Genomic DNA, 26,006 nt, shown 5'->3' with positions numbered 1-26,006 from the left:
AATTACCATAGATATTCAAATGTGTCAAATGCACATTCAATTTAAAGGGTTAGTTCACCCGAAAAGACATCGTTAAAAGAGTCGATGTGACTGCAGTGGTTCAACCTTAATTTTATGAAGTGACGAGAATACTTTTTGTGCGCAAAAACAAAACAAAAATAATGACTTTATTCAACAATATCTTCTTTTCTGTTTCATTAAACACGGACGTAAACTCGGAAGCCTTCACTGTGCTTACTGTGTCAACTGCATAAGGATAATGACAGGGAAGAGAAGAGATTGTTGAGTTAAGTTGTTATTTTTTTGTTTTTGCGCACAATAAGTATTCCCGTCACTTCATAAAATTAAGGTTGAACCACTGCAGTCATGTCGACTGTTTTAATGATGTCTTTAGTAACTTTCTGGACCTTGAAAGTGGTGATTATATTGTGGTCTATGGACGAGTCATATACCTCTCAGATTTCATCAAAAATATCTTAATTTGTTCCCGAAGATGAACAAGGGTCTTACGGTTGTTTGAACGACATGAGGGTGAGTAATTAATGACTGAAATTTAATTTTTGGGTAAACTAAACCTTTAAGGTCACTGCAGTTTGCCCCTATTCAAGCACTTGGTTGAAATATTTTGTGAAGTTGCTTGCTGGATATTTTTAAACCTCTCTTGCCATAACAAACTTACATTTTATGTTGCATTTTTTGTTGTCTATGAGCACTAGAACATTTTTTGGAAGAGATATTAGCGATTTGACCTGAAGCTAAACTAAATGTTTTGTTGTATAAGAGCAGTACATATCATTTCTGCTTTTGTACACATCTGAAAAAGAGATAATTATTTACCTTTTTAGCTGATACAATGCATTTGCAGTAAAGGAAAGACTTCTGTAGAAAACAGTATCCCAATTAACATCTGTCAAAGCATTTTCATCATGCTTACTGATCTTTAATCACCTAAGCTAAGTTTAATTTTTGCAATTAGTCCACCATAATTGTTCTTTTATGTATATCTTGTTCTTGTATTGCAATACAACAGATCTGTTTATCGGTGCCTGGATAGGTACAGCTGTTCGGCTGATTGACTCAGTGTGCAGAGACCTTGATCACGTCCATATTTGTTAGAGACAGGCCCACAGAAGAGGTTAGCGTTCACATATGTTCATATATGAGCAAGAGAAGGCATACGTGGTTAGAGACTTTGTGTGTGTGTGTGTGTTTGTGTGGGGCGGGGGGGTACCATCTGCCATCTCCCATCTCCAGACCCATTACCCCCTATCATCCACTAGTGAGTGTGAAGCATACAAACCTGGGAGACATAGAGAAAGAGACAGAGTAGCTGAGAAATAGGAGGATTTGTAGCAATAAGTAACCAAGAATGTCTTGGCGATCCTTTCTTCTCTCTTTCCTGCTTCAGTTAGAAGAACCGCTGCTCTGAATCACAGATACTGGTGTTTTTTCTGCCTGTCCCAGTTCAGTGTTTTGGCAATAACATTTTTCTGACTCTCTGCCCACATCTCAACTCCCACCCCTCTCTCTATCTCTTTCTCACCAGCACATCTTCCAGTCAGAATCAGTCTCAGTATTGTGAATGCCAAACTCTCTGTGGTTTTACTGGTTAATGTGATATATACATTTAATGTTGTTCTATAAGAGTAGGGCTGAATCTGTATAGAATTCAGCAGAAAACTTTTCCTGGTTTCCTATAACTTTTCCTGGTTGGAAATTAAATGAGTGCTAATCTACAACTTGCGCAGTAGTAAATATTTGAGCGTTGCACTAATAAACTCAGTTAAATCGTAACGCTACTTATAATCTAAAGATGATGGCTTATAATCTCCAACCAGGAGTGATGGCTGGAACAAAATGGCAAGGTGATTGGATTACACGAATGAGATCATGTTCTGTGTGACAGACTTAAATCCTTCAGACATATATGATGATATTTACACTCGTTTACCTTTTAAGAGATTAAACATTAAATTAAATATCTTCTTAGTGGCTCTTGAGCACAAAACCTACTCTAAACTACACACTTTTCATATGTGTGTCATCTGATGCCACTTGTTTATGCAGGGTTTCATTCAAAAAAAAATAAAAATAAATAAAAATACCGATACAACAATTTTTTATTGCTTATCTTTATTTCTTTATCTTATATGTAGTGTATCATTTGCAGTTTACAGTTCAATAAAATATTAATATAAATTATATAACTATAATAGATTTCATGATTATTTTTGTATCGTACTTTTAATTTATTACTGTTGAAAGTTATGTGAGACAAAAGATAACCTGACATGTACAGCTATATTCTGCTACTACTTATTACTTTATAGAGAGCTTGGATGACCTACTCGCTTTGGCTTAAAGGGATAGTTCATCTAAAAATGAAAAGTCTGTCATAATTTATTCAGCCTCATGTCAATCCTCACTTTTATGACTTTCTTCTGATTTTCATTTTTGGCCGAACTATCTCTTTAAGAACAAATGGCACAACCCAGTTAAACTGAGTTAGTTACAAACTAATTATTAGTTTGTAGCCCCTGGTGTGAATTCTTTGTCTCACTTAAGACCTTACATACAGCTCATGCAACCCTACCCAGGTCATTTAAATCCAGCCTCTGACAAGGAGCACTTTCATTGAACTATAACTGGACATTTTCTGTCTTCAAAATTTAATGATGCTTTAAGAAGCAAGAAGCAGACAAAAAAATGAGGATATGCAACTTCTTGCTCTGCACAGTAGGGTTTTCATTACCAAAATCATAATGAATTGCCCAGCCCCGCCCTGGATTGATGCACAGCATGGCCCTGAATTGGTAAGGGACCCTTGAATAAACAGAGTATAGTGAAATGAGAATTAATTCGCCACCCATTCACTGCATTTTTTTTTTTCTTCCCTCCCAATATCACTGCGAAAAACAGGAAAGCTTGAGCTTGTTTGTGCTTTCTGGTTTGATGTGATTCTCCCCCATACATATTTATACTGTTTGTGCACTTCAAGGCGTGCTTGAGTAATGTGTTTAGTGTGTTAAATGAGAATGCAAATGGTTTTAATAGTGGTTTTGTTTGAGCTTGATTGTTGTTGAAAATGGCAATGATATTCATGTCCTTTATTTTTAATAGTGTGAACAATAACTAAAAACACACCTAGGAAAAATCTCATTTTTAGAATAGTCCTCCAGAGAGCAACTTCAAACTTGATAACCTTCTAAAGCACATAATCCGTGAAACTGTGAGGAACCCACAACTCCCACTGGATTTGTTGCTTCTTTTTGGTATTTCGTTAGTGCAACAACTCTACATGAATGATTTTCGCTATGTGTGTACTTTTTCCACAGCAGTCCTCTGTCAGGGTTTGAAAAGTTGAGAGACAAACAGGATCCAGACTCTCTTAATAGTCATGTTCAGAGCTGAAGCCAGTGAAAGACAATTGACACATTGTGTTGCTCAAAGATCAGAATCTGTGTTACAAGTTTAGCTTAGACTTTCAGAATATAGACTTCTCTAAATTAATACACTTCAGTGGTGAAAGAGGTGAACATCAGAGTAATAGCTCAAGCAGTGGAACATGGTGCAAGCAACGCCATGGTTATTGGATTGATTCCCTGGGAACGCATGAACTGAAAATGTTTATATCTATAATTCAATCCAAGTTGCTTTGGATAAAAGGGTGTGCTTTTATTCAAACACATAAATGTAATCAGTATGCATGTTTTGAACATGTGACGTCAGACTTACAGCTGCCACAAGTTGAGCTACAGCACGCTGTAACACTCTGAGGTCACTGGAGTCAGCTTTACTGAGCAGTCTTTACAGGGATTCATTTGGCTTCACTGAAGAGTGAATCAGAAGCATTGCTCTTGCATACGCTCGTTAGATTTGTTATGCCCACTGTTGCTATATATATATATATATATAAGAAAAAAAGTCGCTGTTTGGATTTTAATAGGCAAATACTTAAGAGTCTATGGATGGATCATTATTACAGTGATTATTATTTTTCTAGCATGTTATATGTTTGGCAACCGTTCTTTTAACCCTTAAAGATGGAGTGTGTAGCTTTTCATTTCTTAAACAACCATGTAGGAAGTCACATCATGGCCATATTCCAGGATGTCAAGGGTTAAAATTGTGACAGAATGGTTCAGAGAGCATGAAGAATCATTTTCACACATGAATTGGCTCTGACCTTAACCTCAGTGTAAGTTTTTGGGATGTGCTGGAGGAGACTTTACAGAGTGCTCACCTCTTGCATTGTCAATACAAGATCTTGACCAAAAAATGATGCTCCTCTCGATGGCAATTTTTGTTGAGATGTTATTTCCATAAAGAGGTGCCTCAATTTTTGGTCAAGATGAAGGTGTGCTGTGGTATCTGGCACCAAGATGTTAGCAGCAGATCCTTTAAGTCCTGTAAGTTGCGAGGTGGTGCCTCCATGGATTGCACTTGTTTGTTCAGCACATCCCACAGATGCTCGATTGGATTGAGATCTGGGGAATTTGGAGGCCAAGTCAACACCTCAAACTTGTTGTTGTGCTCCTTAAACCATTCCTGAACCATTTTTGCTTTGTGGTGTAAAAGAAAACTTCTTCCATTGCTCCGTGGTCTAGTTCTGATGCTCATGTGCCCACTGTTGCTGTTTTCAGCGGTGGACAGAGGTCAGCATGGGCAACCTGACTTGTCTGCGGCCATGCAGCCCCATACGCAAAAAAACTGCAACAAACTACCTTTCTACCAGCATTAACTTCTTGAGCAATTTGAGCTACAATAGCTCCCCACGTGCATCAATGAGCCTTGTCCGCCCATGACCCTGTCGCCGGTTTACCACTGTTCCTTCCTTGGACCACTTTTGATAGATACTGACCACTGCAGACCGGGAACACCCCAGTTTTGGAGATGCTCTGACCCAGGCATCTAGCTATCACAATTTGGTATATATAGGTTGACTGAGCACAGTAATTATAATGTACTGAATATAACTATATTAGTTAAATTACATAGTAATATATATAAAAACCACTTTCCTATTTAATAATTTTTTTTTATATACAAGTACCCTAGTATATCTATAAAAGTGTTCATTGTGAAGTGTGACTTCAAGAGCGATGGTGTTTCTGCATCCTCACTTAGTGGGCAGACGCAGCAGCACACAACACTGAGTGTGTGAATGTGTGTATACAGAGGAGGTCACTTTACGGGTCTGTACTCAGGCCTTCATCAGACTGACATGTCCACTCAAGCACAACATGTTTGCAAGGTCAGCAGTCACCAATGGGACTTCCATTTCTAACTCTTTCTCCCTGTGGACCCACACTGGTAATATACAGTTACTGAGGCACATAAACTGAGACACAGCCGCTAGACCGGGGCTAAATGTGTCCGCTGAGACTTATCAGGACTCTTCTCTTCTGGCTCTTTTTAATTAAAATAAAAATTACATATATTATATATTTGTTGTATAAATACTCGACTGTTCAAAAGTTTGGAGTCAGAAAGATTCTTTTCTGAAAGAAACAAAAAAAATTTATTCAGCAAGAATGCATTAAGTTGGTAAAAAAAAAAAAAAAATGAAAGTAAAGACATTTATAATGTTTCACAGTTTCTACAAAATTATTAATATTATTTTATCTTATTTTAAGTTGTAATAAAAATTTCATCCTTAGTTATTTAAAAATTGGTGCAATGCTCATACATTGAGCTACAAATTGTAAATGGCTGTAAATAGTATAACAGTACAGAAAGATCTACTTTAATAAGTGTAAAGAAAGTTGCCATTGAGTTATCATAAAGACTTGGTTTCTTTATTTTATGACTTAGGTTTTACATTACGGAGTACGCAGCCTGTGCACCCTGTTAACGGTGGGTGAGGGCACAATGGGAAAAGGGACATTTTGTATAAGTCACACGTTTGCTCGTTTGATAAACTATCAAAGTATATACTCATCTAATGACTCCCCAAACTATCTTGCTCTCATTCTCTGTAACTATTTCTCTCTCTGTGAGTCATGACTGACTTCTATTTTCAGATCCATGGACAGCTCAGTTGCTTCTGTGCCCAATCATGAAAACATCACAGGCTGCAGACATTCTCCCATCATGCAGATATTAGCTGCATTCCGATTCACAGGGTTCCTAGTGCAGCTTTCACTGCTCCCTACACGAGGAGCAGGGCATACGTGTGCAAGTTCACTTCTCTTTGCAGAATTCATTCACTTCACACTTGAATTGTGCAGATTAGGGGCTTTGAGTATGATGACATACTACGTGTGAATTAATGTAATTTGGATTACCCTACTTATATTTGATACAGTTCATCATTAAATATCATTCAAGTATATATATATATATATACCGCAAAAATTGGGGGCACAATAGAAGGGACTAACAATATATTTGTGTTAAATCACTGTTACATTGTTTACTGTTGTGGAATTGTACAGATTTCACTAACCATGGAATTCACTCTTTTTCAAAATTTATAACAGGACAGAGCTGATATGTTAGGATGAATATACTTTCTATTGCAATTCATATTGCTGACTCAAATGTTGAACAACAAATTTACTAAACTTTAATGATGCTTTGTGCCGTGCCACCTTGCACCCTCATTTCTCGTTATGATTTTTAAATCAAAGCCTATAACTCGAAAACCATGACATGCATTTCAAAACATAGGAGTGAACATGTATTCTAGTGCCAGAAGAGTTCATTTTAATTACTATTTTGCTGCAGAATGTAACATTTAGGCTTCCCTTTGAGCCAAATGTCTTACAAGACATATAATGGATTAGCAGACTTTATTTTCATTTCGAACCCTAATGTTCCCTTTAAATTTTGATGAAATAATCTTGGAAATGTAGAAAGCCGAAGTTAATAGAATACTATTGAATATTTTACACCAATCAGGCATAACATTATGACCACCTTCCTAATGTTGTGTTGGTCCCCCTTTTGCTGCCAAAACAGCCCTGACCTGTCGAGGCATGGACTCCACTAGAGCCCTGAAGGTGTGCTGTGGTATCTGGCACCAAGATGTTAGCAGCAGATCCTTTAAGTCCTGTTAGTTGTGAGGTGGGGCCTCCATGGATCGGACTTGTTTGTTCAGCACATCCCACACATGCTCGATTGGATTGAGATCTGGGGGATTTGGAGGCCAAGTCAACACCTCAAACTCGTTGTTGTGCTCCTCAAGCCATTCCTGAACCATTTTTGCTTTGTGGCAGGGCGCAATATCCACGGCCACCAGGGAATACCGTTTCCATGAAAGGGTGTTTGTCTGCAACAATGGTACGTAGGGGGTACGTGTCAAAGTAACATCCATATGGATGGCAGGACCCAAGGTTTCCAAGGGGAACACTGCCCAAATCATCAAACTGCCTCCGCCGGCTTGCCTTCTTCCCATAGTGCATCCTGGTGCCATGTGTTCCCCAGGTAAGCGACGCACACGCACCTGGCCATCCACATGATTTAAAAGAAAACATGATTCATCAGACCAGGCCACCTTCTTCCATTGCTCCGTGGTCCATTTCTGATGCTCACATGCCCACTGTTGGCGCTTTTGATGGTGGACAGGGGTCAGCATGGGCACCCTGACTTCTCTGCAGCTATGCAGCCCCATACGCAACAAACTGATGCACTTTGTATTCTGACACCTATCTATCCGAACCAGCATTAACTTCTTGAGCAGTTTGAGCTACAGTAGCTCGTCTGTTGGATCGGACCACACGGGCCAGCCTTCGCTCCCCACGTGCATCAATGAGCCTTGGCCACCCATGACCCCTTCGCCGGTTCACCTCTGTTCCTTCCTTTGATACTGACCCCTGCAGACCGGGAACACCCCACAAGAGCTGCAGTTTTGGAGATGCTCTGACTCAGTCGTCTAGCCATCACAATTTGGCCCTTGTCAAACTCGCTCGAATCCTCATTTTTCCTGCTTCTAAAACATCAACTTTGAGGACAAAATGTTCACTTGCTGCCTAATATATCCCACCCACTAACAGGTGCCGTGATGAAGAGATAATCAGTGTTAATCACTTCACCTGTCAGTGCTCATAATGTTATGCCTGATCAGTGTGCATTCACAGTAAGGTTAAAGTAGAGGACTGACACTTAACATTATGATTTGTTGTGATTCGTTTTCCATATCGCTTTACTGTGCACTCCATGCAAAACTGTTCACCAGGATTAGCACAAACCTTGGGTGTTTTACTGATTTTGCACAGTTCCTCTGTCAGTGGCCAGCCCCTCAATAAGCTGCTCTTTGTGCGATCTCTAAATCTGATCTATTCCATGATTCAGCATTAGTGGATTAGTAATGATGCATTGCCCAATGGTCTTCCCTCTCGCTTGTGATTGGGTCAGGGGATAAGGAATCAGGTCAACTCGTGTCTGTTTTCTTTACTTAAGCATTTCCCACAAATCTCAACAGCTTTTGTATTTCAGGGTAAATGTTGATTTCTATGTCAAAGCAGGGGGATTTGAGAGCCTTGGGGCAGTGATTCCCCCTCACACACATAAATTTCATATCTCTGCCTGACAACCAATCATAATGCTTCATACTACTTGTGCAAGATACATGCCTAATTTGTTCTGAGTGAGTCATGTCACCCTGACACGTCTGTTGACTTGAATTACTGCTTTTTTTGTGTTTCCATGCACACATCAGTAATGTTCAACCTTCATCCATTTGACACTGAAGGTCCAACAAAAATGCTTATGACTATGTCTTTTCACTGAGCATTATTAAGCAATATCAATAGTTTTTCTTTTGAATACAGTGCGGCTATGATTTTTAAGCCCAAAAAAATTAATCCATCCATTATAAAAAATAATCCATACAGCTCCAGGAGTTAATAAAGTCCTTTTGAAGCAAAGTGATATGTTTTTGTAAGAAAAATATCCATATTTGAAACTTTATAAATTCTAATAATAGCTTACTGTGGATGACCAAATGCATACTGTGCAAGTCGACTTGCACCAAATGAGTATCTCCTGATGCGATGTATGACGTAGGATGTAGGAGTAGCGTAAGCTTAGATGCCTCTCGCGGTTCAAACAAATAGGGCTGTCAAATAAACTCAAGCTCCTCTTCTCTTATATCGAAATCCTCCTAATTCGTGACCGGTGTTTGTTTTTATTTTTTATTAACCCCTTGGAGCTGTATGGATTACTTTTATGATGGACGGATGAATTTTTTTGGCTTCAAATTTGAGCGAATCAGCTGAATCACTTATTCATTCCCTCATAAAGACAGTTGCTTTTTGCCTCCTACTGTCGTAACGACACAACTGCAAAAAGAGTCACTGAAAAATTCCCATTAGTAACACACAGACTGACAAGCGAAGCAAGCAATGCAAATCCGAGTGCTGTTAGACTGTGTCAGCACTCTTGGGGCGCTAAATATTGTTTAATATTAAATAAGTTTGGCCAAACTAAATCTGGACAGTTTGTTTATATCTTTTTCTTTTTTCACTGTCAGAAACCTTTGCCAAAACGTCAAGCTTTGTGTATTGCCAAGCAATGCACAGACTGGAAGTGTAAATTAAATTTAACTCCTTTTCAAAGACTGATTTCCTTTTTAATAGCTACATAGAGCCACTCACCTCATTCTCTTCACACCCCATTCACAGGCTGGTCATCCTTCCTCACTCCCACATTACCTCCCTGCACCGCTTGATTATGGCAGGCGAGTCGGCTCTGGGCATGCAGCCTTATTCAGGCTGGTCGAGGGAGATTGAGCATTGAAAGGTGTTTATAAGCGCATGCTGTCATGCTCTGCTGCTCACAGGGGTTAGAATGGCAACAGTTGTGATGACTGTGCAAAATGGGATTATTGTAGTGTTGAGGTTGTAACACACTGTGGTCCTAAACAATACAAATGCAGAAGGAGGGAGCAGGAGGAGGCAGTGCATGGGTTGATATGGTAGGCGCTGTTGTTCAATATGCACACTAGAATACATTGATCTGGCTTACCTTTGTTGAGGTTTATGAAGGATGAGGAAGCTAGCAAATACAGCAGTTCTTTTTAGTGCTGTTTCCAGATTGAAAGTATTTTCTGAAAGGCTAGCAGAATCTGAATCTTTTTCAAGAAGCTTTAGATTGAAATGATGGTTTGTAAATGTTACAACTGGTGTACAGTACACTAATTAGCAAGTATGGCCTGGTTATGTAAAGCCTGTTAATTCCTAATGGATGGTTAGCACAAGGCTTTAAAAACAGATGGTAGAAATGGACAAGGGAGAGAAAGAGATTAACTGAGATGGAGGGAGATGCGCACAGTTTCAGAGTTGAGTGAAATCATCAGGAAAGAGGGATGGAGGGCGGGAGAGAGAGGCAGCCTGTTCAAAGCAGTTCACGCCCTACTGACTCACTAACACCCTAGAGTGCCACATGACCACATGCATGGAGGCGTCAGAGCGCCTAGGGACAATGAAAGTGAAGGAAAGACGAAGTAGAGATAGGACAAGAAAAGAGTGAAGTTTAGTTTCCTTTTGCATATATCAAAGATTACAAATCAGTGTGAAAACCAACAGGGAATCTAACCAATCACTGTAAAAAATGAACTGAGGTCTATATTTCTTGGAGAAATCTGTTCATTAGCATTCCCATTCACCTCAAGAGCGACTGTCACCTTGATCCCTTGATTTCAGCCCAGTAAAACTGAAAAATAAAAATAAAAATAATAATAATTGAAAGATTAAGAGGTGCTTCAAATTTTGAAGTTAAATTGAAGTGGTGTTGTTTATTCATCATAAATTCAACCAATATTTATTTATTTAGAAAATCAAGTTGAAACACTTAAAACTCAAGACTTAGTAGAAATGACTGAAATTGCTATGGCAGATTAAGTTGATGCTAAATATGAGTATGAAGGATATGAATATATTTTTGTGTTTGATTTCAGCTGTAAACCAAGTAATTGAGTTTTATGTGGGTTAGAGGCCAGTGTGCATGGTCACTCCACAGCTGTTGACATGTGTTTGAAAACAGCAGGTTGGCAGTTTCCCCACTCTGCCCATTAGACATGTGCTACACTTTATCACTTTCCCAGGGTGCAGCATCACCAGCACAGGGAAAACCAGGGTGATTGTGACTGCCACTCAGAAGACTTTGAGAAGACACTTGAATAATGCAAAAATGATACTACCATTCAAAATTTAAAGTGTCGGGTCACAATTTTTTTTTTTAATGAAATTAATACTTTTATTCAGCAAGGACATTAATATTATCAAAAGTGAAAGTAAAAACATTTATAATTTTACAAAAATGTTAACATTACAGAATAATTGTTTTAAATTGTAATAATATTTCACAATCTTATGGTTTTACTGTATTTTCGATGAAAATAAATGTAGCCTTGGTGAACATAAGAATCTTGTTTCAAAAACATCTAACTGATCCTAAACTTTTGAACGTTAGTGTATTTTACACAAGTTACACTTCATATCAGATATCTGCTAGAGTACTTTGCTGTTTTTTATTGTAGGGTCAAGTCAAGTAACCTTTATTTATATAGCGCTTTATACAATACAGATTGTTTCAAAGCAGCTTTACAGTGATAACAGGATAATGATGCATTTGTTCAGCTGAAGTCAGTTCAGTGTTGATTCAGTTCCGTTGTAAAGATAATCAATTATTAAATTATTTAATCTATAAAGCAGTTCTGCAAAAAAAAAAAAAAGTATAGTCAGATCAATAATATTGCTGAATATTAAGTAGGGCTGGGCGATAAAACGATAACGATATGTATCGCGATAGACACGTGATCGATATCAATAAAAAATGTGTTCGATAAAACGTTCGATATTTTTTATTCTTCGTCGGAAGAAAACAGAGGTTGCGAAGCAAGTTTAGTTGCATTAACAAAAGCACTCGCTCTCTGGTAACCTAGCAACAGCCAATAACAGCCAATCATGTAACAGTAGCAAGTTTGGTTGCGCCATATCGTTGTCTCGTGCTGGTCTGCTGGATTCCTCTTCAGTAACCGGCGACAGATAAGCAGAAAATGAGTGCCGCAGCGAGCGAGGAAATTGTAAATAAAAGAGGAAAAGTCAGCTCGCCAGTATGGCAGTTTTTTGGATATTATAAGTCTGACCGTAGTCAGACCAATGTCGTCTGCAAATTATGCAAGACCGTCGTCCCCGCCAAGACTGGTAATACCACAAACTTGATGTACCACCTTTGGAGCACAGCCGTATTCAACCAACAACATCTGTAGCTGTAGCTGTAGTTTTCCATGGTTGTTGACATTTCTGTCTTAATAACTGAGGGGATTATGATCAGAGGAAGGTTAAGTTTAAAATAAAAATATTTAAATGTAATATATTTTTCTCCTGGTCCTTATTTTAAATGGGTCATAAAAAATATCAATAATTATCGATATCGTCCGATATGAAACACTGATATCGTGATACAGTTTTCAGCCATATCGCCCAGCCCTAATATTAAGTGTCCCCAACTAAGCAAGCCGGAGGCGACAGTGGCAAGGAACCCAAACTCCATCAGGTTAGAGAATAGAAAATAAAACCTTGGGAGAAACCAGGCTCAGTCGGGGGCCAGTTCTCCTCTGGCCAACAAACGCACAAAGTGTAGGGTGTACGTTTTATGTCAGTGATATATTTAAATGTTTAAATAGTTCAATTTGTCATTGGGCCCTATCATACACCTGGCACAATGCAAGTGTTTTTTGCTTGTTTCAGCCCGACGCAGTTATCATTTTCATGTCCTGTGCCACGTTGTTTAAATAGTAAACGCATTTGCGTCCATTTGTGCTCCGGCACATTGAGTTGTGTTCAGGCGCATTGTTGGCTATTTTGAGGCAACTGAAATGGACTGCGCCATTGACCAACTGAAACCTGGTCTAAAGTCAATGGCGCAATATGTTTTTGTTACTTAAAGAGCGCGTTAGTAATATGCGCCTATAGGCGGGTGCACAACGCACGTACACTCTGCTTATTACACACACAGCAGCAGCACACAAACATGCCAAATATTAAGAATAAAAGAATTACAATGTAAAATATTATTATTGTGTGCATAAAGATAAAAATGCTTTGGTGGAATCCGGCTTGTCCTGCAGATCCGTCTCCTCTCTAGAGAAGCATTCATTTTTTCTGCTTGCAAATTCTACCATGTAAAAAGCGTATGCGCAATGGCGTGAGCGCAACTGGCTTTTAAAAGGAATTGGAGATGAGACTCTTATTGGTTTATTGCATGTTACGCCTAAAACACAGCCTTCACTCATTAAGAGAATAGGGACAACCCTTTTAGACCATGCACCGGGCACGCCGACCATTTTTCCCATCCTTAAAATAGCAAAAGTGGATTCGGACACGCCCTAAGTGCACTTGCCCCATGCGCTTTAGACCATATGCTTAGATCGTTAAAATAGGGCCCATTAGGCTTGAGCTGTAAGACTTCTGAAAACTTTAAAATGTCCCTTAATGATAGAGCATAAAGTTTCATAAATTGCAAGAAAGACCCAGGTAATAAACCAACATCAGGTGACTTTCCTCCTAAAACATTGAATAATGGGTCTATGCAGTGACATTTTGAGAGTTTAAAAGATGAGAGTTCTTGGTTGATTTAAACCACAGGACACTCCTTGTCATTGAAAATTTAAGAACAACCAGCATTTAATCATGACTCATCCATTGGGTACATGGGAAGTTTGGCAGTTTGTCCAGCCATTTGATGCTCCGTATGCACTTTGTATGAGGGAATGAGGACATCTACTAATAAACTGTTATGTATAGATAAATTATGGTCTGTCTAGGAGTTTTTAATGGTCTTGACTCGAGTTGGTCACACATCTTCATGGTGTCATGAGTCCTCAGCAGAGTTGGGAATCTGGCTTTATCCACTTTATAAACAAGTTGACATAGCTGCTACACATTTCTTTGGCCAAGATGGTGGATCTCCAAGCTTTGTGTCATGAGCCCTTCACTGCACAGGCTAAAGACATTGAAGAAAGACGGAAATGTAGACACAAATACTGTAAAAAGTACAGTATAAATACTCTGCAGTCAGGGTGAAACTCACATACTGGACTTCCAGCATATGGTGCATGTTCGAACTGATCTGTTTCCTCATGGTTTACATGATGGAGTGGCAGGGAGATGATTATTGTTCCCAAACCTCCTTGGCAGGGAGTCCTGAAAGCTGTCTGTGCCCATAGAGTAATTTGAATGGGGTCAAACTGATGGATTCCTGGGGAATTCTTTAATGCCAAAGAGGATGTATGGGATCACGAGGTCCCCGTCTAAGTATTGAGAATATCTGAGAGCCAATTTTCCTCGCTTCACTTGCGTGCCATGTGCTTCTATTTATTCACTGGCCAGGATGTTGAGTCATCTGCACAGTGTAATCCAGAGCAATGATTTGCACACATGCAGGACAATCAATTTCATACATGTCTTTGCACCATGTATGCATATTTGCATTATATGGCCTAAGTTAATTCAAGATGTATGTTAATGTGTTCTTCCAACATAGAGATGCTTATCACTTTTTTAATATTAAATGTTTTAATTTAAAGGTACAATATGTAACTTTTTTTGTTCAAAATTAACATTTAAATCACAAATCAATACACCATCAATCCTTTTTTCCAAAACATGTTTTGTCTTACTCTAATTCACTATGGTAAGATCTCACGGGATGGTTTTCACTGGAAACTGCATATATGCGTCACTCGCTCATGCGTGTCTTGTCATATCCGTAAATAGAGAAACGTTGCTCTGGTTACTTTGACACGTGTATGGTGTGGGAGTGGCATAGGTTAGTTACAACTTAGACATTAGGTTGTCACAACGAGCAAGAAAGGTTGACATGGAACAGCTAAATCTCGAACTGGGATGGGAATGGGAATCAGCCATTTAAAAAAAAAAACACTGAACAGAGGAGAGTCTGCTAGCAAAAAGAAAATGTGACAGATCACGTAATAAAACGATAATCAACATTGGCTTGGCTTTTAGAGATGGCGAGAACAGAGGGATTTGTAAAAGCGATGCAGAGATGGTGTTTTTATTACTCAACCGGTGAGTAAGGTATTTTATTGAACAGATAAATTGCCTCTCTAACAGAGTTCATTGTAAAGCATTATCTATTGAGAAGGATCATTTAATTGGTTGTTGTAGCGTTGTGCTGGAATTTATTTTCAAGGAAGTACCATGTCTATTAATGGTTATACTGTAGCTACAGTAATGTCTTCAGATAGTCTGCTCAAGATCCTTTCCATCTAAACTCTTAAGCCTAGTTGTGAATGTTTTATGAGCAGTAGGATAATCTCTCTCTCTTTTTTTAGTTATGAGAAAGAATTATATTCATCCACACAGTCACGCAGAGCCTGTGTGGATGAACATGAAAGCACAATCAAAACAATGTTCTTCCTAAAAATGCATGAAGTTTTGTTTTTTTACCACTAGAGGGCATTTAATATAACTATACAATATAAACCTCAGAAAAGAAGTTCAGAACATTGTGGCAACTATGCACTTCCTGAGTATCTGTTGATTCTTTTTTTTAATTGAATACTATTTTAATATTGTTGACATTTCAGATTTTGAAACTGTAAAATACTGTGTGGGATGTAATTGTGTTTTATCCAAAGAGCTGAGTAGTTTGCATTATGTCACTCTGAAGTATTGGAAAAATATTTTTCTTTTTAACTGCATTTTTAATATATTGGTAGATCTAACTGTTTGTACAATCACGTTTTGAATGCCCAACTGTATTAATCTGTTCTGGTAAATAATTTACAACATAGTTTTCTGCACCTGATCCAGTCATTTTACATCTGCTTTTGGCTAAGGTAAACTAGAGGCATTGTAAATCCTGCAGGCTACTTGTAATGTCGAGTCAGCACATACTTGGATGTTGTTATCTGAGAGATTTAATCATATTCGTCTGAAAAGTACAGACATTTATAATACAAAACAACCTAATTGGTTCTTGATCATTACAAAATTAGAGCCTGTATCCATGTTGAGAATATTCATCAACATTATATTTAGAACTGAAATAACCTATGACTCATTGTTTCTTTGATAAAAATGCATGAGATAATTTTGAAAAATCTAATATTATAATTACGTAAACCCTCCATGTCACAAACACGCAGAGAACATGAAGTACAAGGAGATGAAAACAAGATAAACCTGTGTGCGTATTTCATATGAGATTGTGAGCTTGTGAATGCGTATTTTTAGCAAGGCCAAATATGAACATTTCGATCATAACTGTAACAGTAATGTTTGCAAAAACTCCATATTAATTAAAAATCTTTTCTTTCCTTCTTTCTGTCTTTCTTTACATGGCACACACTGTATAAATGTCCTAGATCACTTAATTTTCTCAACCGTTTTATGGAGTTTTTGTACTGAAAGTTTTGTTAGGAAAGACGTTTCATCAGCTGAACAATCGAATTGTTAAACAACAGTACAATCCATTGAACGCACTGTACTTCTATCCCTCACAGCCTCATTTTCATTCCTGTCAAAAATTAAATATGGCGCTACCCTGGCTAAGGTCTATGGGGTCCAGTGTCATGCACCTCCTTGGGGTCAAAAAGGGAGTACATTTCTAGGGAGTCACTCTGTCTTTCACTTTTTCTCTCAGTCACTCTGTTCTCATTGTTTTTCTGTAGATCTCCTCCTGCAGCTCGTTATGTACCAGGGCAGATGCAGGGTTAATTCTGCAGGTACTTAATGAGTCACCCTCAGAGCAGAAAGAAACAGATTGAGTCCGGGGTGCAAAACTGGATGAATAAACAATGACTATAAACATTTGGCACATCGACCTGTATGTTGGAACAGTTTCAAATGTGATATTTGTATTTAGTGAATGTATGTATGTGTGTTTTTAAGACACCTGATGACTCGGGAGCTCCATGCGCTCACCTAGCAGATGGAAAATTACCGCTTTTCTCTGCAGGCCTCACAGTTTGACTGCTGCTAAAAACCACCTCCTGCTTTCCCTCAGCAGTTCAGCACTCTGACTATCTCCTGCTTTCTCTCTTTCTTTTAACTGCAGTCTGTCTTCACCTACTACGAAACAGCCATAGAGGCCTATAATGACTGTTTAGATAAAAAGAACAGGCACAGAAAATGTTTTATTTTAAAAATAAACTTTATTTTGTTACACAGCTCTCTGGAATTACATCATTCTTATAGAGTACCTCAGGGATGACGTGTTTTTGTAAGCCAACCCGGAAGTTAGCGGCGCACCTTGTATCACTCCCCAGTTCTTATAGACACCATATTTGTGTTCCATATTTTAACAGTTATTAAGCAGAAGCATTAAAGTATAAATTAATCAAATGACTTGAACTCACATCAATATTTCCATTTATTTATTTGCTAATTAACCATTTTAAATCAGGGTCACCCAGTTAGTTTAGTTCTCCCTAAAATGAAAATAAAGTCATCATTTACTCACCCTGGTGTTGTTCAAATGCCGTATGCCTTTCTTTTTCGGACCACAAAAAATGGTCCAAAAAAAAATGTCCCGCTCGCACTTGTCCACATAATGGCAGTGAATAGCGACCAGCATCAAGCTTTTAAAAAAAGATGCAAAAGCGTCACAGAATGATCTGATGCTTTATGTGTCATATGTCACAGATGTTCTGGGGGTGTATGATAGAAAACAACCGATAAAAAACAAACCGAAATTTAATGTGTTCTTTAACGAAAATTCTAAGTGGTGTTGGTCTTGTGTGTACGGCTGCACGTTCATGAGACTCTATTAGCGCCACAGTTTACTTGCCCAGAAAAAGCACACAAGTTGTGAGAAAAATATATATTTCTTTTATTTTATAAAATATTTTATGTGTACATTTCACAGTAAATCCATTTTAAAATATTCTTTCCATTAATTGTTTTGTTCATGAAATAAGTTTTATATGATAAATAATAAAAATATATATATAAATGTTTAAACGTCAAAGCTGCAGTCCGTAACTTTTTTTGGTTAAAAATTATCCAAAATCAATTTTTGAGCATGTACATAACCAGACAGTGTTGAAAACTATCTCCTTACCTTAGCCCGATGGTACTGGTGAGTTTTCATGGGAAATTCAAGCGTGTCGCCTTTTGTCTTTGCGTCATTGCGTCATGTATGTTTACGTAGAGAACGAGTTCCAGCTAGTAGGCTGTATCGCATGTGAGGCGGATCATTTATAGCCTTTTCTCACAGCAGCTACAATAATTAAACTTATCATTTTGATGGTGGATTGTATGGTATGACAAATTAACGTTAGTGATTAGACCGTACAGAAATTGAAATCTACAGGTAACGCTAATACACACTAAATACACGTAGTAACGCAGTGCTGATGTTGTTAACATTAACAATTTGAGAACAAAGTATAACAATAATAATAATTTGCACAGTTTGACGTCATCCGAGCTAAGCGATCGAGATTTAATCACCATTGGCAGCGCGATTTACTGTAATGCTTTTTTTTTCTCAGTTAGTCAGAACAAAAGTGGCAGACATGTTACTTACTTGTTCAGATGACATTCTCCAGTGAAAATTTTTACTTTGGTCATACCTTCAAGACTACAATCTGTGATTTCGAAGTACAGTATCCACACCGATGTGGTGATTGACAGCAAACATTAGATTCATCCGCGCTGAGGAGCCGTGCCGAGGTGGCGCAAACTAATCTGAAACTTACCTGGCTGCGAGCTAATCTGTCCAGTTCTGTTATTTATGTCCAACCTCATGATCGAGATAGCCAGATTTGCACCTACCTAGTAACAAAGAATTATACATACTGTATGTACAAACAATCAAGTTGGAGGAAAATGATGTAATGAATCGTGCCACCTTTACCACGTTCCTTTTCGATAAAAACTGTTGTACCCTCTTTGTCGGGGGATTTTCTCTGAAATTGGTCTGAGATCCTCCCAGCTGTGATTAAAGCATATCAAAGGCATTGTCTGGAGTCTTGTCTGATTACTGCTGTGCTGCAGGTTAGTGAAACACTAAAGATCTTAATCCTAGGTGTTAGTGTTAGCTGCAAAGTTAAGCAAGTTGTCGTCAGTAGACGCGCTAGAGTTCGTAAGTGTCGATTAGGAGACTCTACACTTAGTTTAGATCAAGTCAGGTGCGTAGGGGAATTCCGACCACAAATATCACCATAAATATTTCAAAACATTAACAATGTATGTTTTTTTTTATGCTTGTTTGGGCCAAATGTGGAATAACAGGACAATTGTCATTTATAGCTCATAGTATTTTACAATCGCTGCCTCAGATTAATGTAAAAAATACTTCAACATTGTGTCTCATTGCTGAATCGTTTGCCGCAGCCTGCTGGTTTCTGTGTTTGTGAGCAGGGTGAACAAGTTAAAATAACAGCTGTGTAGTAACTCATTTAAATATACAGAGGGCACATCAATCACTTTAACTGCAGCTGCGAGCGATGCTAACAGGAGGCAGTAGTCATTAGCTGAAGTATGAACATAGTGACTTATTGCAATTTCGTTTTGTTCTGCTGAGAATTTGGACAATAATAGCCAATTAGCATTGGGTCTTCTGAGTCAGAAACTCTGTTCTTCATTTTACCAAGAAAAAGAAACTGATGAGAAACCACAGAGAAGCCATTCAGTGTGATCAACAACCATTAGTCCTGTTTCACCCCATACGTGGAAGTGGTGAGTATTTATTTTGGCACCAAAATTTAAGGGGTTACGATTATAAGTGTTGGCTAATGTTGGATATTTAAAGGGATAGTCCACCCAAAAATGTTCCAAACCTGTATGATTTTCTTTGTTCTGTGGAACATAAAAGAAGATATTTTAAAGAATGTAGGTAACCAAACAGTTTCGACTTATATTGTATTTTTTGTCCATATGGAATATGGAATAATGGAAGTGAATAGGAACTGAAACTGTTACCAACATTCTTCAAAACATCTTAAATGTTCCACCGAACAAAGAAAGTCATACAGGTTTGGAAGGGCATGTAAATAATGACAGAAATTTCATTTTTGGCTGGAATATCCCTTTAATTGCGCTAGTTTCCCCTATTTTTTACATTTAGATTTCCTTAGATTATCATCTAATGCTCAATTAAAGTTAATATTAAACTAATAATAACACTGTTAAATGTAATCTTTAGCCAATCTCAAAATAAATATCCATTGTCACACTGAACATTATAATTTTGTAGCATTCAATACAAATAATTGTATTTTTAATTTATTTAGACAAAGAATAGAATACAGTTTTAATATTGGCCATTTATTGGTTATCGGCCATAACACGAAAGTAATTATCAGCTCATTTGTGCATCCCTAGTTTAGAGTTTGGGTACCATTCTGTGCAAATTAATTACCTTTGGGATGTAAAGGTGATCCTTCTCATGTAAAAAAAAATATGATGTTCAATTATAATTCTCAATCACTCACCCCCAGTAATCATTTCATAATTTATCCACAAAAATATTCCATGTATTAACCTAGGAAATTTAAAATTGAGCCGAAGCAGGAACACGAGTAGCATTAAGGGCCCTATTTTAACGATCTAAACACTTGGTCTGAAGCACATGGCGCAGGTGCACTTAGGGCGTGTCCGAATCCACTTTTGCTAGTTTAACCATGGAAAAAATGGTCGGCACGCCAGGCGCATGGTCCAAAAGGGTTGTACCTAGTCTCTTAAGTCATGGGTGTGTTTAGGGCATAACGTGCAATAAACCAATCAGAGTGTCATCTCCCATTCCCTTTAAAAGCCAGTTGTGCTCGCACCATGGTGGATTGCTATTTACATGGCAGAATATAGACACCCTCAACCTGACGAGTCAGTTTAAATTCATGTGTGTATTGCCACGATTGGTCAAATAATTAGCCAGTTTCATTCGTCATTACTTCTAATAGGTAATTCTGATACATGCAATGCCTATCCTTTATGACATGTAGGCATTTTTATCTTTATGTACACAATAATAATCTTTTACATTGTAATCCTTTTATTTTTAATATTTGGCTTGTTTGTGTGCTGCTGCATAACAAGCAGAGTGTACGTGCGTTGTGCACCCGCCTATAGGCGCATATTACTAACGCGCCCTTTAAATAACAAAAAAAAAAAATACTGCAGCATTGACTTACTTAAGACCAGGTCTTTGTTGGTCAATGGCAAAATCATTTTGAGTTGCCTCAAAATAGCAACACGCCAACAATGCGCCTGAACACACCTCGTTTTCAGACCAGCACACCCAGGGGTGAACAGATGGGCGCGAGTGCATTTGCTGTTTAAACAACGTGGGTGCTGGATGTGAAAATGATAACTGCGTCGAGCTGAAACTAGCAAAAAAACACTTGCGTCGCATCTGGCGTCGCATTGCGCCGGGTGCATGATAGGGCCCTAAGACTTAACAGCCTTGTGTTTGAGACAGCAGAAGGTGGTGTAATGATACTGACGCCTTGGGCAGACTGAGACCTTATCAATAGTCATTGATCTGAGATGGAAAAATGAGGCTGATTAGATTAATGATATAATTAATATGAATAATGAGTTGCCTTCTGGGAAATTTGGACCTTCTGAGAGTCTTTCCACATGCAGGTCATGTTTCTTCTGAGACCCTGGCAAAATGTCCACACACACTTGTATATATCTATCTCTCATCTAAGGGAGCATGTGTAAAATCACAACTTAAGGCTGATAAAGAGCACAACGTACATTCTCAACCCGACCATTTGTATAAAGAACTCTTTGATCTGTTCATCGTCCAGGCCAACAGCAATATCTGACATAGCACCGCAGATGAACTCTGTGTGGTCATTTTAACACCAAAACCCTTTAAAGCACAGTGAGCTGTGCTTGAATTTATGCACTGTTGCTGAAAATTCAACATTCTCAAAGTACATCCCTGAGGACTGAGAGAACAAAATGAAGAGCGCAACAGAAATTGAAGGGGGCCGCAGGGTACCAGACAGAAGTCAGAAGCCAAAACAAAGTTCACACTGTTGGAAATAAACATACCTGTGCACCGGTCCGAGTTTTGATTTGTCTGGAAATCACAGTGCGACTGAAGTTATTTTGCTTGTGGCTAGCAAAGGGCTAAAATACAGATAGAAGTCAGACAGAAAGTCAAATCCCTGTAATAACGGACACCTTTAGCACTACGAAGGATTCCTAGAGCTCTTTCCTGGCTGTTATTGTCAACATTTTACCAAGTATATTATTGTTTTTCATCGAGACCTTGGCCGAGAGGCATATCGCACGGTTTATTTACCGTGATACAGAGTGTCAGCGGTGGTGTAGTGGGTGTGCAGGTCGAATATGCGTGAGTGTGTGTGTGTGAGAGAGAAGGAGATCATGGTATGCTGTGCCAGTGCACATGTCTGCACAGATAAATTCAGGGATTAGTGTGTTTGAGATGCACAGACTGACTGACAATCTCGCCTCCCTTCAGTGCCACTGTGAGACAACTGAGAACTCATTAACTCACTGCACTCACGGGCCGAGAGTGAGAGAGAGAGAGTGAATTGAGACCGAAATGAACATGATGGCGTAGAAACAGAAAAAGCAAATATGGCGTATTAGCAGCAAGGCCGTGAGTGATAGAGGCAGAAAGAGTTAGGGAGGTTGAGGCCAAAAACAGAAAAGGCTAACGGTGAACAGTAGAGGCTGGAGGAAGAGGAGGTGTGGAAGAGAAGGATGAAGAAAGGAGCGAGAGAGACAGAGAAAGTGGCTGTTGCCAGGGACAACAGCATAATAGAGAGCAATCCTCCTACACAACCTCTGCCTTATTTTACTCCTCCTCCACTGTGGATTGATTCTATCTCTCCCTCCGTTTACCTGCCTCAAGTCATGTCTGCCGTGGACCTTGTCAGAGTCAACAATGCTTTATTGGCGTCATTGTTAAAGGGGCAGCTCACCTAAAATGTAACTGTCATTTACAAATGTGATGAGATTTGAGAGCTGTTCAAACAAAACTAAGATACCTTGTGAAAAAGAAGTACACTTTAGCATACTTTTAGAAAGAGTACTTATTACGGAAATAATATATGTTAAAAGAATGTACTTAAATGATTAGTTCAGTTCAGAATTCAGATTTCCTGATCATTTACTCACCCCCATGTCATCCAAGATGTTTATGTCTTTCTTTCTTCAGTTGAAAAGAAATTAATGAAAATGTTCCAGGATTTTTCTCCATATAGTGGACTTCACGAGGGTACAATGGGTCCAAAGGTCCAAATTGCAGTTTAAATGCAGCTTCAAAGGGCTCTACACGATCCCAGACGAGGAATAAGGGTTTTGTCCAGCGAAACGATCAGTCATTTTCTAAAGAAAAATAAAAAATTATATACTTTTTTAACCACAAATGCTCGTCTTGCACTAGCTCTCTCAATCACTCTGGAAAGGTAGGCGGAAGTACCGAGCAAGTGTCTACAAAGCGAATGTGCAAAGACTAAGTCAAACGGCCTTTGCAAAAAAAAAAAAAAAAAAAAAAGGTAAAGCAATAGGGCTGGGTATTGACACAATTTTCACAATTCGATTCGATTTCTATTCACATGCTTGCGATTCGATTAGATTTCGATTCGATATCGATTACTTTGGATGTAGTATATCAGTATATCTCTCAACTAATGCTGTAAACTACACATGGGGGTCAGTTGGTACTACTTTTCTATAATATTGAAGGTTAAAATTAACTTATTTATATACAAACACTTAAATTACACTCAATTGTTTTTTTTAATATTAAATAAAGTTTAGAATTACATAATCATATTTATACTCCGATTCGTTTTTTTTTTTTTTAAATATAAACATTTAAATCGTGGCTGTCATAACTGATTTATTCAAATATGCATTAAATATTGAAGAACATTATAATGAATATGTAACGGTGCATAGCTATATTTATCTGAATGCTGCTTTCTAGAGTTCACTTTTCTAGCTGACTAATGAGTTCATGGTCACTGAATATGTTTTTCTGAGGTAAATGTGACGTTACGTGACATTGTTTACAAGCTGTTTTATTGACTTCTTTCCGAGGTTGAAACACTGATTGAGCTATTACACAAGACATGATATGGATTTCGGTAAGTTGTACTGTATATTTTAACATACCTTCAGATGTTTAGTCATGTTTATTTCGCACTGAAACTGGTATTAAAGTGGAGGAGAGGATGTTCATATGTGCTCCGTGCTGCTGCTTCTCTTTAACTGAGGCGCTAAAGCGATCTGTCACGTCACATTAAACAGCGGCAAAACGGTATTTATTTTTTGAATCTCATAATAAAATGGACGTCATTTGAAATCTGAGACTTTGCTTCATATCAAAAGTAACAAATCACAAAGGCGTGCTACATGTTCTGTTCATTCATCAACTGAAAACAGACTAGACTAATCGATACTTGGGATTTAAGAATCAATATCGGTTCGTAAAAATGAGAATCAATTAAAATCGAGAAATCGATATTGTTTACCCAGCCCTATTAAGCAACAATGTCAGACAGTTTTGAAGTTGGAGGAGAAAATGAGAGTTTTTCACCTACTTCCGCCTACGTCACGCGTGAACTTTCCAACGTGATTACGTAATGCGTGGCGCATTGCAGAGCTAGTGCAAGAAGAGCGTTTGTGTTAGTTTTTTAGAAAATGACCAATTGTTTCGCTAGATAAGATCCTTATTTCTCAGCTGGGATCGTGTAGAGCCCTTTGAAGCTGCATTTAAACTGCAATTTGGACCTTGTTGGTAGCTGTTAAAGTCCACTATATGGAGAAAAATACTGGAATGTTTGCCTCAAAAACCTTCATTTCTTTTCGACTGAAGAAAGAAACATCTTGGATGACATGGGGGTGAGTAAATTATCAGGAAATTTGAATTCTGAAGTGAACTAATCCTTTAAATGTGAACTGAATGTAATGTTTTCGGACACTTAAATGCATGTTAATTGCAAATAAAGAAAAATGCATTATAGTTTATATTTCTGTTAAATGCAATTAGATGAACTTTAGAGTGCTTTTTGTATGTCATTTTATAATGACTTGTCTTTGAAATATGGTTAAAGTGTACTGCTGTACTGACGCGCATTTATGGGATTCGATCGAAAGATCCGGAAAACCCACATTTACCCACCCGTAAACCCTTCACTTGAAGAAATTAAGTGCTTAGTGCTTAAAGGTGTAGACAACAGAGGAAAGAAATTAGCTTAAGTAAATAAATGAATTATGGGGAAAATAAAATTGTGGTACTTGAATGAAGTTAATAAACATAAAGCAGTACTCAGATATACACAGATAAGTCTCTGTCTTTCTTTCTTTTCTCATTTCACATCCACCTCCGGTCTCTCTCCTCCAAATCTTTACATCTCCTCTGACTCCGCTCACGGTTGCCTGACTCATTGATTTGGGTGTGTGATTGATGGAAAGATCTGCCCCATCATTCCTCTCTCTCCCACCTTCCCTCTCCAATACCAATACCAGAACTTTTGCTTGTTAAATTACGGCATCTAACAGTCAGCCAATGCACTGATCTCCCCAGGCTCACTCCACCACACTTATCCCTCATTCTGTCTCTACAAAATATTCCAATGCTCCTCTGTTTCTTATCTCTCTCCCTTCTGGAATAAGTCTGGAAATTTGATTTGTAACTGATGTTGATTGTGTTACTTGGTTCTGTTTTGTCAATGCATTCCCACTCGTCACATTTTGATGCCTGGTCAGGACCCCTCGGCGTCGCTTTTTAATGCACAGGGTGCCACTTTAGAGTCATTTTTCGATGTGCAGGGTTCTCCATTGCTTTAAATGAGAAAACTTTGGCGTCATACACAGACTCGATGGGCAAGGGAATTTTATTGTCACAAAGAAATTAGATATATTGGGGTGTAATTTTGCCATTATGACATATGTTGGGGTGAGATTTTCATTAATTTTATTTTTTATTTACACTATTTAGACATGTTTGAGCACGTAACCCAACCCCTACCCCTAAACCTACCCATTTGTGTATTATATAATATAAAACACAGGATATGCCCAGGATAAACCTAGGGTGGG

The 26,006-nt window shown here is 38.2% G+C and overlaps 1 protein-coding gene across 2 annotated transcripts in view; it reads left to right on the top strand.

Annotated features, from left to right (window-relative positions):
* Positions 1-26,006, top strand: part of LOC127509615 (protein phosphatase 1 regulatory subunit 29) — a 114,778-nt gene that overhangs the window by 14,869 nt on the left and 73,903 nt on the right. The window lies entirely within an intron of this gene.

The sequence above is a fragment of the Ctenopharyngodon idella genome, chromosome 3 (assembly GCF_019924925.1).
Source record: "Ctenopharyngodon idella isolate HZGC_01 chromosome 3, HZGC01, whole genome shotgun sequence".
Classification (NCBI taxonomy): Eukaryota; Metazoa; Chordata; class Actinopteri; order Cypriniformes; family Xenocyprididae; genus Ctenopharyngodon; species Ctenopharyngodon idella.
The sequence above is the reverse complement of the archived record's forward strand: the minus strand, read 5'-3'. Positions and strand labels throughout refer to the sequence as shown.